The sequence below is a fragment of the Nanorana parkeri genome, unplaced genomic scaffold, assembly GCF_000935625.1.
Source record: "Nanorana parkeri isolate BGI_ZX_2015 unplaced genomic scaffold, ASM93562v1 scaffold115, whole genome shotgun sequence".
In the NCBI taxonomy this organism is placed as follows: Eukaryota; Metazoa; Chordata; class Amphibia; order Anura; family Dicroglossidae; genus Nanorana; species Nanorana parkeri.
The window spans coordinates 1,661,765-1,676,742 of NW_017306383.1; the positions used below are offsets into that span (position 1 = coordinate 1,661,765).

Sequence of the window (14,978 nt, forward strand, 5' to 3'; positions counted from 1 at the left end):
TGGGGCGGCAGAGCTGTGCTGTCCGGCATTCTATGTCACAGTGTTCCGATCATCTCCTGGTAACCAGTGATGTCAGTGAGCTAGGTGGGAAGCTGAACAGAGCTTCACAGGTTGCTACACCTGCCGGCATGAGATGCAGCCTAAAACAAGCTCCTCAGGCTGCCTTATTATAGGACCGGCCCTGCGTGTATAGCCGACTTACATGTCCATACCATACATGGTGGGAGAGTCTGCAGGAGCCAGAGCATTGCACCTGGGGTCCAATGACTGAGCTGGCAATGCTATACTGCCTCCAATCCAATAACCTCATCAATGAACTTTTTTTGCACATTGATTATTTTATTGTGATGGCAGTCATCTCTATTTACCTGGAATTACAAGATACAGCTGCCGGTGAAGAAAAAAACCAGCCTGTCTGAATAATTCATGTGTTTAACTACTGCCATGGCAAAGGTCAAGCAATTGTGCAATGACCTTTAGGGGAAAGCAGACACAGCCCTTTCTCCAGCTCTGTCAGTGCCTGTTACAGGGGGGAAGCAGAGGGTCTGCTGATGAAGTTGTATCATTGGGTGAGCTGTGTGTGTGTCTCCTGTCATCCTCATCCTCCCAGCCGCATTGCCCTGCTGACTGTCCGCTGAATAAAGCTATGAGGGAGGCAGGCTGGCCGGCCACGTAACGACAGAGGGAGGAGAGGAGACACAGGGAGAGAGGTTGATCTTGAGGAGGCGGCATTGCTGGCTTGACATCCCCACACACACACACACACATACACACGCATACTTGTAATGTCACTGGCTGAGCCCTGCCTTCCGCTCCTCCTCCGATCTTCTCTTCCCCTTCACAATCAGCTGCCTGACAGGCCACCAATCCGTCCACTTTACAACTCCTCTGCCATAGCAGGCTCGGGAACACTTGGCATGGAGAACCCTGGCATCGGGATCCTTACTATGATCAACTAGAGCTGCCAAGCCGCTGGCTGCTAACAGGAAGCCTTACTGACAGCTCAGAAAGCAGGAGCGATCGGAGAGCATTAGGAGCACACAGCGAACTGCACGATCTTATCCAGACACTAAGGTAACTTGGCACGGCCAATACATACACCGATCGCACCATCGATTTCATCCAGTGGATGCGGGTGACCCGTATACCTCCTCCAGGTGTCAATCACAGGCCTGGGAGGGTGTAGCAATGGCATTAGGAAGCAGGTGTGTGCCTGGGGTGACATGGGGTCACTGCTGATCAGCTGGACAGGTGGATTAGTGTTGATGACAGCGGCTGATCGGTGATCGCAGTGTGCTGTCACATCACAGCTGAGTGTGTTTGTGTCTGTACTGCAGCATGTGAGCTGGAGGAATCTGCAGGGATCCCGGGGAAGAAAAAAAAAACATCCGCAGTCCCTGCTAACAGCGATTGACTGTGGAAGGTGTTTTCTAGTAGATGTGGTGACTTTGCCCATCTGATGAAGTGTGGCACGCTTTGCCAATCAGTAAATTGCTTTGTTCTGTTTGTTTAAAGAGCTGAGCTGTCACAGCAAAGTCAGTTCAATGTTGGAGCTGTCAGCCCAGGCTTAAGGGTCCCTACTAGAATATAGGGATCAGCTGCGCAACACTTTGGGGACATACATTAGAGTCAATCCAGGGAGACAGGTTGCCACCCTTCCATTCACACTCCAGGCGATTTTGAAGTTTTTGCGCTTTTTTGTGCGATTTTTCAGGTGTCAATTTTGAAGTTTTTGTGCTTTTTTGTGCGATTTTTCAAGTGTCAATTTTGAAGTTTTTGCTCTTTTTTTTTCAATTTTCAGGTTTGAGCATTTTTATTTCAGCCAATGGAAAGCTAGTTATTAGGAGGAGGAGATATTGTTAGACATGACATCACACAAAAATGCACCTTGCGCTCATTTTTCATGCGCTTCCTGCCTTAAACACTTCACTTTTTCGACACAACGCTCAGGTGTGAAACGGGCACCATTGAAGATAATGGGATACTTCGTGTTGAATGTTGTGGTGCACATGACACATTGTGCTCATTGCACAAAAGATGCCTACTACACGCACTTTCCATCCACCCCCAATAGCATCTATGGGGCCAAAAATGTGCATTTCTGCATGAAAAAAGCCCATGTACTTTTTCGAGTGGCAGGCGACACAACACTTTTTAGGCACTCCTATTGAGGTCTATCAGCCAAAAAAGGCAATCCTGTCCAAAACAAAGCTTTATGAACACAATGCACAGGTGTGAACGTCCTCCATTGAAAATAATGGGATACTTCATGTTGAGAGTTGTCGGGCTTCAGGGAAACACACGACAACATGCTCAGATCACTTGAAAACACAGGTGACATGCTTCTATAAGGTGCTTCCCTTGAAGCTTATGGGTCCAAAAATGCACAATTCTGGCTGAAAAAAGTTCTTGTACTTTTTTTAAGCGACACAAAGGTCAGGTGGGAACATGCACCATTGAAAATAATTTTGAGAGCGCTGCACATTACACTTATAATATTGTTCTTATTTTGGCTTCCCGCTGGAATTAGTGCCTGCTGCTTAGTAAGGGGCTGAGCGTGAAGTGCATTATTTATTTACTTATTAAAAATACTGGGATAGTTCATGTTAAGTGTTATTGTGCTTTGAGAAATGCACAAGCACCCATGCACACCTGAGTGTCTTGTCCTGTGTTTCCTGAAACTTGACAATGCGCAGTATGAAGAATCTCAATATTTTCAGTGTTGTCTGTTCACACCTGAGCCCTGTGTCCCCTGCAGCTTAAAAAAAGTACACAAGCAGCTTTTCAGGCAGAATCACATGTACAGTGCCTCTGGTCCACAAACTTAATTTGTTCCACGATTCTGGTTGTGAACCGAATTGGTCGTCAAACTGTGATCAGACTGCGATCTTGACTAGAGGAAGCAAAAACCAGTGTCAGAGCAGGGAAGATGGCTGCGGTCGTGTTCGTCACCCGATGCGGAGTTCGCAAACGGAAGCATAATTTTGCCAAACTTCCTATTCGTGAACCTAATAGTTCGCGAACAGAAGAGTTTGTGAACCGACGGTACCACTGTATTTGGCTCTATAGATCTCAATGGAAGCTACTGAAAATCACCAGAAATCATAAAAAAAACAAAAACAACTTCAAAATCGACTGAAAACGCACACCCCCAAGTGGGGAATTATAAGGGTGCAATGGGCTTTAAAGGGCTCATAAGAGTAACAGAAGCTCCTGACAACTATCTTGGATCTTTTCTTGTGGCAAAAATTACTCTTTGTTGGTGTCATTATTATAGGTTTTTTTCCCCCCACAAAAAATGAAATACAATATTTAAAGCATCAGTATCCAAATAACAATAAAATAAAAAATACAAAAACAAAGAAATTGAAAAAAAAAAAGAAAGAAACGACTGTAAATACATCCCCTCCAAAAACAGTACTTTTTCAAGCTTATATTGAGCAAAATTTACAAGGTTATTCACAAAAAGGTGAAGAGTTTGGAGAAGGCAGGAGAAGTGAATAATCTAGGACAAAATAGCTGATTTGGGAAAAGTCTCCAATTCAGCTCACTTTCCAGTTCAGCCATGTTGTCCTAGATTGTTCACTTCTCCTGCCCTCTCCAAACTCTTCACCCTTTAGTGAATAACTCTGTTATAGTTTCCACTCTAGCGTCAAAATGTCATTTCGCTGCCAAATCAGTTTAGCCAATATCACTCCACTGATGTCTAGTAGTATCTGATGGCATTAGGAGGGAACACTGTTTTGTTTTACATGAGATTTCTGCTCAGGCGATATCATGCATTTTCACAGCAGCGACGACTGATTTAGATTACTTACCATACAAGTTCTACCAGTTGTATGCAGGGTAGCAGTGACTAGAAATGTTCACTCCTGAACTTAGTCATTGATCAAAGTGATGACACTTCATATACTAAGTGCATGTGCTCAGCAGATGACAGCCGTCTTGCTAATTGCATTCTTTGCACATAGCTGTACAGAATGAGGAGTTTTACTCTATTATGTCATATTGGAAGTATTTAGATATAATATTAAGCTGGATATTATACACACTTTGGTCAAATAAATTCTAAACAGCGAGGATTAGTCTGCTTTTGGTTAATATAACGTTATCCTCTGTGTCATATACTATGATTCATTGTCCTTTATAGATTGTAGTGTTTATTCTGCATCTCTTCTCATCAAAGAAAAGCATCTGGCTGAAAATGAATGTGTTTTAAAAGGCGATCATTACTTGTATTGCTTTTGATGTAGCAATGAAAGATGTGCTGTGCGTTTACTGGCATTCTGATTCACCACGTGCTGGTCAAAATGTGTATTTGCCGCGCTGTTAGTTTCCAGGGTAGCTTTATTTAACATTACAGGTTTTATTAATGCTGTGTGCCAGTGTTGTTGTGGGATCTTCCATATGACTTTTTATGTGTTTAGTTTCCTCTTCTTGTTGTCTGCAAAAATGTTGATCATATGCACTGACAGAGGTGCGGGTTACTGAACGCTGGAGGAAAAGGGAATTGTGACCCTTGGCGACCATATTTTTATTTCCTTTACTAAAGTTTTCTATGTTTCAGTTTTATACATATGAACCCCCTTGACTTGACATTTTGTCCAGATCACTAGGCGGGACAACCAACAAAGACGCATGATTCAGTAGGTATAGAGGCACTCAAGGGTCTTGAGTCAAAACATCAGCATTTTATGGTCAATGTTTCAATGGAGCTATCGAGACCTTGATGAAGATGGACTGAGCTCCATTGAAACGTTGACAATAATATGCTGATGCTTTGAGTTATCTCCGCTGCAAGACCCTACTTTGGAATATATATATATATATATATATATATATGTCTATCTATCTATCTATCTATCTATCTATCTATCTATCTATCTATCTATCTATCTATCTATCTATCTATCTATCTAATCTATATACATACACAGGATATATATATATATCTATATATATATATTTTGTGTATTTGGCTTTCTCACATTGTGTCATGATTTGTACAACAGTAATGTATCGTAAATGTGCTACTTGCAAAGGAATAATGTATAAACTTTTGAATAATGTTGGTTAGTATTGATCACATGTTGGTCTATCAACGACCAAACTCCAGACTCCGCCAGATATGGATTAATGGCCATCCACTCTAAAATGAATACATTAGTGGTAGGTGGAGACATGGCGACATCCAGGGTGTAGGCCTGGGTACTCAAGCACAGCGGTATTACCAGAGCCTCCGGGTGAAATATAGACCCATTAGGTTGTCTACCTGCAACATTGTTTAACGAAGTGACCACCCTGGATCCTGGACTCGTATAGGTAAAAAAATACATCCAAAATACAGTCTATTACCTTATGGAACGGCACATTCTAAGCCTAATGCAGGCTAGAAGTGATGTAACTGAATTTGTACCAATTGCATGAATATTTGATTTGGGTTGGCACACTTTTTAGGTCATTGCTGTAAAGTTCGGAAGCTGATTGACCTCTCACTGTGTTACATGAAGTCGGAAGCTGGCACAGTCTTGTTCAGTCAGTACTACTGTTGCTTTGTGCTGTTCTCGGCACGTTTGTAGAATGCTGTGTCTATGGTTGTGTAGAAGATGTGAATGTCTGGTCTTTGTGACATGTCCACTATAGAATTACCAGTGCACATGTCCCTGACAGAGTTATGAACTGTTCTTATTACTGATAGTGTTATTTCATTATTGTTGTTTGTGAAACTGAAATTGTTAAACTATTTCTTGTGAAGGTTTCCTACAATTCGTTCTTACTTGGAAGCGATCTTGCACCAACAGAATTTGTTCTTTCTTGAAGGAAATCCTGCACCAACAAAGTACTACATACTAACAGCAGTTCAGTAACATATGTTAGATGATTCTGTCAGTGTCTTCATTCGTTTAGCAATTTTAGAATATTACTATTTAATGGTAAATTCGTCATGGGTCCGTTCATGATAAATGATCTTTCTTGCAGTGTCTGTGCCAGCAAATCATTCAGAGCTCCTGTGAGAACCACCTGTATTTCTGTTCTCATCCCCTGGTGAAAATATGGGTCATGTTGCTGTTCTCTGGCTTTATTACTGAGCCAAAAGCACCCTTGATTGGTTTTATAAAGGTGTCTGCAGGGAACACTGGGTAGGACTTCAGCCTTGAGGACTTCAGCTTACTGGCTGCTTAAGTCCTTGAAGTTAGTTATAGGTTGACTAATATATTTTTGAGAAGGACATGTGGGGAGATAAATGCCCATCATTGTTTGAGTCACATGGCTAACACAACCTACCTTGGTCAAGGCTTGATGGTAACAGTGGCACCTACAGGTTTTCATCTTTACTTCTCCATATTAGAGGATTTTCAGGTTTTGTTAAAGTGGACCTTTGCCCCCTTTGACTAAAAATCACACCAGCTTACAGCTCTGCATGTTGATATGAAATCATCTTATATTCATTAGTTAAACAAACATATTTTCATTTTACTTACAATTATTGTTTTTCCACTTCCTGGTCCTCTTGGGCATTAGTGGTGTAATTTCCCCAAACATTGCATCCTGGGAAGGTAATATCAGCAGAGCATTGCTGGGAAATCTCATGAGATCTCATGGAAAGGCATCTTCCTTGAGATGATGTGCATGGTCCTAGTCACATGTGCCAGAGTTCCAGGAAGTAAAGGAAGATGGTTAATCTGCCCTTAGTTAAACTGGCCACTGTGAGAAGAATGGGGAGGAAAAGAAAAATAAGGCATGCAAAGAATACAAAGCCAGCAATTATCTAGAAGTATGTGTTTGTAGATTGCCATTACTAAACATTTCTAAAGGTCCCCACACACCTTACGATAATCGTACGATAATCGCAGGAAATCCCGCGATCGTACAATTATCGTAAGGTGTGTGGAAGCCGTGCGACCTCTACTACTGTAAGGTCGCACGACTTTAAACTTACGAACATGTTTCAAAACCCGCCGAGCATCGTACGATGTTCGGCGGGTGTGTAGCATGTTTGTGAGATAAAAGCCGGATGGGCCGGTGTGCGCAAGCGCATGCTGCCCGTTCGGCATTGCGGTCATCGGAAGCCCGCCCCTCAGGGGGCGTGGTTTGCGATCATCGCAAGTACGATCTGCCTATGCAAGATGGGCAGATCGTACGTTTTTTTAAGTACCTTACAACCATTGCAAGACAAAAGTCTTGCGATGGTAGTAAGGTGTGTGCCCAGCCTAAAGGTGCCTTTGTTGTTATTTTGAAGATATGGGTAAAGTTTCTCTTTAAGGCAACAATAGGCATTTGACTCTTTAGGCATGTGACTTTTTCTTTCCAACAGAAAAATGTTATACATTGCAGCCTACCAGCATTTAGATGTGGTGGCTCCATTAGTTTAAAAATGTTTAGGCTTTTTTTAACCTTTAATTTCACTTGGTGATCTGGTAAACAAAAGTTGTCCATTGTACGCACCCCTGTCAGTGTTAAAGTAATTACTTACCTTTGTCTCCGCTGCTCGGTCCGGTCTGAAGATCTGGAGCTTCTCGAGTGGCCGAGCAGGATGATGGGGCGGGCGCATGTGCCGTAAAGATCTACGGAGGAGAGACACAGAGGAGGTGAATGCACGCAGTCGGGAGCGTGCATGTTGGACAGACAATGAGGGACAGGAAGGGACAGAAGTCTGTGCTGGAACAGAGACCAGCGCCAGCGCTTGAGGGATTGCTAAATACAAGTGTAAGGAAGAAGATGATTGGATCAAGAGGCATCATTTAAAGGTAAGTCCTTAAAGCAGCAAGGGGGGTGGGGGTGACATTTGTGACTTGAATGTAACTTCAAATGGTTTCTCTCAACCCACTATTTGCTGGACAGTTTGGTTTGTTAAATGAAGTTGTAAAATAACAGGTCTACAGGGCGGATCACCAGGTGAAAATAAAGGAAAAATGCATAATGCAGCCACCACATCTAAGGATTGATAAGCTGCAATATATTTGATGTTTGCTTTTGGGCTTAGATATGCTTTAATATGTATGAGTGCCCTCATAGAGAGTGCTGCAAGAGATTCCTGAGCACTGAAGAACCTATTCTAGTACTGCAGAAGGTGATCTAATTGCTGGATTTCTGGAAAGGCACAAGTATCCCACATAACACACGTACAGCATACTTTTGAACCAATGGCAAGTCCCAGTTCACACACAGGCGTTTTGATGCTCTAAGCTAAGATCGCCAAAACCCTCAACACAAAAAATCCTATTCATTTCTATGGCCTATGTTCACACCTGAGAGTTTTTTTGCAAGCTGTAAAAGGCCAAATGCTAGAAAAAGTACATGAGCTTTTTGGGGGGCAGATTACGGTGTGTTTGGCCCCATAGACTTCAATGCAAACTCCTGAAAAAACGCAATATGAACTTTTTGCACATTTCTGTTTTGTCCATTCATTGCAATGTATGTCTGCTAGCAAAAACACATGTCTTTGTATGCGTCTAACACACGCCAAAATGTCTAAAAACTCTCTGGATGAAACGCTAGACAAAATGTGCGCTAATATGCGCAAAAACGCTAGCGCCTAGGTGTGTACTGAGCCTAAATGATTCCTACGTAGTGGGTTATTGCAGGTTATATAATACGTGAAATATAACAGGATTACTCCAGCCACAGATTCATATCCATGCAGTGAAAGGGATCTGTTTTCATTCGCTGCACAGATCACATTGTAAAACCTCCAGCCACAGGCACATCCAGCTACAAAATGTCATTTTCTCCACTGAAAGTGCTCAAGACATATTTCTTTCATACCGTCATCTTCAGGTTTCTGGTACTTATGTGAATGACTTCAGGAAGCTGGATAGTTCTTTGTGATCACATGGGATTTGAAAACTACTTACGTTGTATCAGATGGTATTATGTTTCTTTGTATTGTAAGCCGTGTAGTTTGCTCTAAGAACTTCTCTTTAGTTAGCCATGATAGCATATACAAGCAAATAGATTTCCGGTTTGCAGTTGCGATTTCCAGACCTTGTCGTACTGGTGCGTTGCATGAATGCATGAATGCGTAAGGGCCCATTCACACCTTTCCAGTAGCTATTATTCAGATCTTGGTGTTGTAGATTGTTTTGGGGTCAGTTACTTATGTAATATTTGCTAAACTGACTGAATATAATCAAGAGGAATTATTAATATAATCCTGTAATACCTGATCTGAGACTACATTGGTAAGTAGCTATTGCATAGAGAAGGTGTGAGTGCTTATAATTTGCAGGCAAACTAGGCGCATGTCTAAGGTACACTCTTCTGGGGGGAGCAAATAACTGATGCCTTGTTGAAAGAGAACTATGGGGTAAGTATTTTTCCCCATAGTTCTTTTTGGGGTCACGGGAGGACATGTACTAACCTCCTCCGGTGACCCAAAGCTCAGCATATAGCAGGCTATTGCCCGCGATATACTGAGAGCGCTGCAGCCGGGGACGGATCCCAACAATACTGTCTGGGTCCACCCAGCTGTGTGAGTGACAGCTGGCTCTGCCTATCTAGAGGAAGAGCTAGGTGTGACCGCCCCCTCCCCATCCGTTCCTCCACTCAGTGCGGGAGGATCGGAGAGGGGAGGGGGAATCCCTGCGTGGAGCGGTGACTGACAGTCACCGCTTTCTGCAGCTTCTTTGTCACAGGTCGGCTCTAACTATGAGGATGAGTGGAAATCATTCACCTCATAGTTTTACTTTAAAGTAAACCCATCAAAAACCACAATAAATTCACAATTAACAACATATGCTAACTATGCTATGTTGTAAATGTTGTACTTAGCCCTGACACCATATCTTGAACCTCTTTATTGGTTTCTTGGTATGATCGGCAATCTCAATAGACTAATAGAGAAAGGACAGCTTCAGAGATGGCAATGGAATTCAGCTGTCTATGTTTTTGTGGGTTTTTTTTGTGGGCTGAACAACCAAAATGTAACAGATTCCCACCATCCACTGTGGATCTTGTATTCTGAGATCCGGCACCCGCCGCTGTCAAGATGCTTGAACAGTGTCTTCAGCTGATTGTATGAAGTCACTGTTCATCAAAAACTTTCAGCCTTCTATAAAAATAGAAAAGAAAAACCCTGCATAGGAATGCATAGCAAGATTGCTGTTGGCTATTTCACTTTGCAAAAGCCAAAAGCAGACTAGCTATTGCAGCCGTCCACTGCTGCAGTCAATCAGCAGAGGGGGACCTGAAGTTATCCATCAGGTCCTCTTCTAGTGATTGAGAGCAGCAGAGGACAGGTGCAATAGCCAGCTTGCTATTGGATATTGCAAATTGAAATAGCCAATTGCAATCTAAGTATTCATTCCTATGCTGTTTTTTTAAAATTATTATTATTCTAAAGGCAGCAGCTATCAGAATACAAAAACAACAAAAACCCAGCAGATATCAAAGCATCTAATGCTTCCCCTGCTATCTGCCATCATTTGCAGGGGGGCAGAGGGCACCTCCCTGAAATGAGAAGGGCACCTCCCTGAAATTACTTTTTTCAGGTTGGGATCCCTGTATCTGTAGCAGATAAAAAATACCACAAATATGGGAGGCCCGGGCTCAGTTGCACACCTTTATTTCTCCACTTATCTTTCCTTCATTTTTTTTTCTTTTTGTATGTCTTCTTTTCTTCCTCTTTTCTCTTTTCCATGACTCTAGATCAGGGGTGCCCATTAGGTAGATCGCGATCTACCAGTAGATCGCAAACCGAACACTGGTAGATCGCAATCGGCTCACTGACAGGTGTCCTGTCCTCCCTCGCTGCTCGTGCGGCTGAATGTGTCAGACGCCGCAGACGGGAAGGAGAGAGGAGAGTAGACTTGGGAAGCTGCTGCAGTGGAGGTAAGACAAGACAGACAGGAGAGAGACAGCAGAGAAAGTGAGAGAGAAGAGACAGCAGATAGAAACAAGGGAGAGAGCGAGGGGAGAGAGAGAAGAGAGGGCCAGTTCACACTACAAAGTCTGCATTCCAGAGTGTTCGGCCTCTAGAATGCATTTGAATGGAAGCCGGCCGGCTCCCTGCGTTCAGGGGCGGGAGGGAGCGTGGCGGTGCATTGAAGTAAATGGCACCACAGCCACGCCCCCCACCCTCACAGCCATCGCCCACACCCGGAACGCAGACACGTGCCTGCGATCAGGTCCAGCGTGATCTGCAAAAATGCAGCATTTTTGCAGATCGCGCTGGACCGGAACGTGCCTGCATTCCTGGTTTGGCGATTGCACTTGGGCCGTGGCTGCGGTGCCATTGACTTCAATGCACTGCCACTCCCCCTCCCGCCCCTGAATGCAGGTGTTTTTTCGTTGTTAGATCTCATTGAGCTCTTCATTTGAAAAGTAGATCTCCAGATGAAAAATTGTGGGCGCCCCTGCTCTAGATGAATCAGCAATATTTTTGCACCGTGCAAATGCCGACTACTAACCCATGAGATGGAGGGTTGAGTTAACTTTTATATTGGAATTTCAAAGTATGCCTCATGTCGGCCCTTTTGTTTTCTAAGAGTACCTTGTTTTTTTTTTTATTGTCTTTTTTAAATATATTAAACTCCTAATAAACTTTAATCTTTTAAAAAAAAATGCATAAAATGTAAAATGCATTTTTTTTCTGTCCAGGGACCTACATCCATACCTGTACGCAAGTATACACTCACAGAGCAACGTTTACCAACGTTTACCAGCAACGTACAGACACATCCTGCCATTGATTTGTACAGGTGGGCTATATACAACCCCTGTGGCTCACGGGCACAGAGATTCGCCCACTTCTTAGGCCTCATTCACACGAGAAAAGGCCGGCACGTACAGCTCCGTGCTGCGTGCACGGCTGTATCAGGCAGCTCTCGGGAAGGACAGGTGCTGCATGTGATTAGCACGCAGCCCCTCTCTATGGTAGTATGTGGCCATATGCCGCCTTACGCTCACCTCAAGTGCAGGTCCGTAAGGGTGCGGGTGTCCCGGCTCGGACACAGACAGAACCCATCCTGTCAGTGTACGAGTACCCTCACCCGCACCCGCACAGACAAGGCAGGGCGGGTGAGCATAGGGTGGCGTACGTCCGCATACTCCCATAGAGAAGGACAGGGGCTGCATACTAATCACACACAGCACCTGTCCTTCCTGGGAGCTGCCCGATACGGCCCCGCACGCAGCACGGAGCTGTGCGTGCCGGCCTTTTCTCGTGTGAATGAGGGCACTGACCTCTGCTCTTGTGTGAAAGAGTCCTAAATGAGAAAAAGAAGTCTCTTTGCCTGTGTAAACCTGTGCATGCAAATGAGCAGAAACTCTTTATAAGTAAGCAACTTTTACAGATGTAATAACATTTCCGCCCAGAGTTCAGCTTTCATCCAAATTTTAATTAATAGACTCAGGAAGCTGAAATGAGAACATACAGTATGGTTGTGTGTCTACCTTCAGACAATGCTGCAAAACAAGCAGTATGTGGAATACTAATAATATTTCTGTTTACATTCTCCTCTAATATGTTGAACAAAGTAAACAAAGGTTGGGCCTGCAGTTCACTTTCTCTTAGTCAGAACACAACACTTGCCGGCGGTGTTCATTCAGTAGAGCTCTGATTAATAAACAACTAGGTTTATTTCAGAAGCCTCTGATGGAACAGGTGACTCCTGCATTTTTAAGGTGGAGGTTATAGTAACTTTACAAGTCTTCATAAATAAATTCCTGACACGTTAACATATACAGCAACAGTATCATATTTCAGAGAATCTTATGCTCCAGTCTAGTGACATTTGCCCAGACAGATAAAGGGATACTGTGAGATCTCAAAACGTCAACTCGTGACGCCTGTTGCTTAAAGAGGAACTCCGGGCAAAACTTTTGTTAACCGTTGCAGTGGGGCTACCCCCGCACTGCATGGGTTAAATGCTCGCTGTGGTCTAGGGAGGAAAATAAAAAAGGTAGTCACAGCACTCCCTCTTCTGCTGCAGCAATGGTACAGTATGTCCCTTGGTGTCCTCACATCCTATACACTGTATTGGATGTGATGACTCACAGGACCTTAGACCATTGGAGCAGAGGGGGAGAGAGGCTCCAGAGACCAGTCTAAGAGCAAGCCATCTCCGAGGATCAGGTGAGTATAACTTTTTTCCTCCATAGACGAAAATGGACAGTTAACGCTTGCAGTGCACTTGAAGTTCTTCTTTAATGTGAATAAAGGACAAGATTATCACTTTACTTAGGTATGCTGGTGAAAATCCTTAAAGGAGAACTATGAGGTGAGTGATTTTCACTCAACCTCATAGTTAGAGCCAACGTGTGACAATGAGACTGTCACAGGTCGGCTCTATAGATCGGGAAGTGAGCAAAAGCATACCGTCGCTCTCTCACTTCCCGATACTCTCCCTGCAGTGACCAGTGACTGTCAGTCACCGCTCCCCGCAGGGATTCCCCCCTCCCCTCTCTGATTCTCCAGCGTTGACTGGAGGAACAGACAGGGGAGGGGGTGGGCACAGCTGGCTCTGTCTCTAGATAGGCAGAGCCCGTTGTCAATCAGCCAGCTGGGTGGATCTCGACGGTATTCTCAGGATCCGTCCCGGCTGCGTCGCTCTCAGTATAAAGCTTGCAATAGTTCGTATAGTATATGTCCTCCCGTGACCCTAAAGAGAACTATGGTATATGAAGAGGTTACCCCATAGTTCTCTTTTAAGCTGGTCATACACCTATAGATTACCTGCAGATTTTCTATGGTCAGATGGAAAAGGTGCAACAGATTTCTCCATCTACACTAAACTGTGTGGATGGAAGAATCTCCCACCGGGGCCAAACTTCAATATGTTGCAAGTTGGCCCTGCTGGTTTTTAAAATACCTGAACAATCTGATTGGATGCAGGCATTGGTCAGGTATTTGGGAGCCCGCGGGGTCGACTAGCAAGATACTGAAGCTTGGCCCAGTGGGAGATTCCTCCAACACACAGTTTAGCGTAGATGGAGGAATCTGTTGCACTTTTTCCATGTGACCATAGAAAATCTGCATGTGTGCATGTCCAGCTTTAGGGCCGGTTCACACCATAAACAGTGTGTTCCAGAGCAGTCAGCCTCTGGAACGCACTGTATCGCATTCCTGCATTCAGGGGCGGGAGGGGGAGTGGCGGTGCATTGAAGTCAATGTGCCACACGTTCTGGTGCGGGTGATCGCACTGCGGCCACAGATCCCCTCCTGATCAGCCTGTGTGAATGGAGCCTAACAAGGCACCCCATAACCTCATTTTGACTAATTCAGTATCACGCTCAGGTGTTGCTCTTGTAACTAAAATCATTTGTCATAATCATCATAAAAAAGATATTATGGATACTTGGCAACAGTTTAACAAACAGATTCGCAGAAGCATGCTCCTGTAAACCTAGCCAGCCCCTATCCAGTTCAGCGATTACATATATGTCTAGGTAAATAAATTACCTAAACTGATATCAGTGCTGAATATTAATTGAACAATTGAGATGAAAGAATGCCTGGGCCTTAGATGCTGTGTAGGGAAATAACAGAGAGCTCTAAATGGATATAATTTGTACCGGTTTTGCCATGTAATTGCCCTTAGATGTTTCTTTGCATAAGGATCCATGACTATGCCTTATCCTCATATAACAGCATCCTCATCGATTTTCCTTAATTTAATAGATTTTTTTTCTTTTTCACGCCGCCATACATGTTTCACAGGATGAACAGACAAGTCATTTTCTGGTGCGTAATGGAAAACATAAAAGATTTGATTAAAGAAATGGACAGTAGCTCTTAAAGCCCATGCTGTCTCAGGCAGAGCAATGAAATATTACTACTGCTAGTGGGCTAGTTTTAACATGTGGGAAGATTGCCAGAGGAAAAAAATTGTTCAGTTAGCATATTTGAAAGGACAGATTCTACAAGAGGTTAGTGTCCCGAGGTATAATCCCAGTTTATTGGATTTCTGTAGCCATTTCTGCTGCTATAGGAAAAACGGCTTGATCATAAAGGTTATTAATCCTCTTTTTGGAGTGGG

The 14,978-nt window shown here is 43.7% G+C and overlaps 1 protein-coding gene across 1 annotated transcript in view; it reads left to right on the forward strand.

The window, feature by feature from the left end:
• The first annotated feature begins 771 nt into the window (after positions 1 to 771).
• The window catches only part of CCSER1 (coiled-coil serine rich protein 1), a 629,863-nt gene continuing 615,656 nt past the window's right edge, over positions 772 to 14,978 (forward strand). Inside the window, exon 1 of the mRNA XM_018553277.1 lies at positions 772 to 1,074. The gene's annotated coding sequence lies outside the window, so the exon portion shown is untranslated. The remainder of the gene's footprint in view (positions 1,075 to 14,978) is intronic.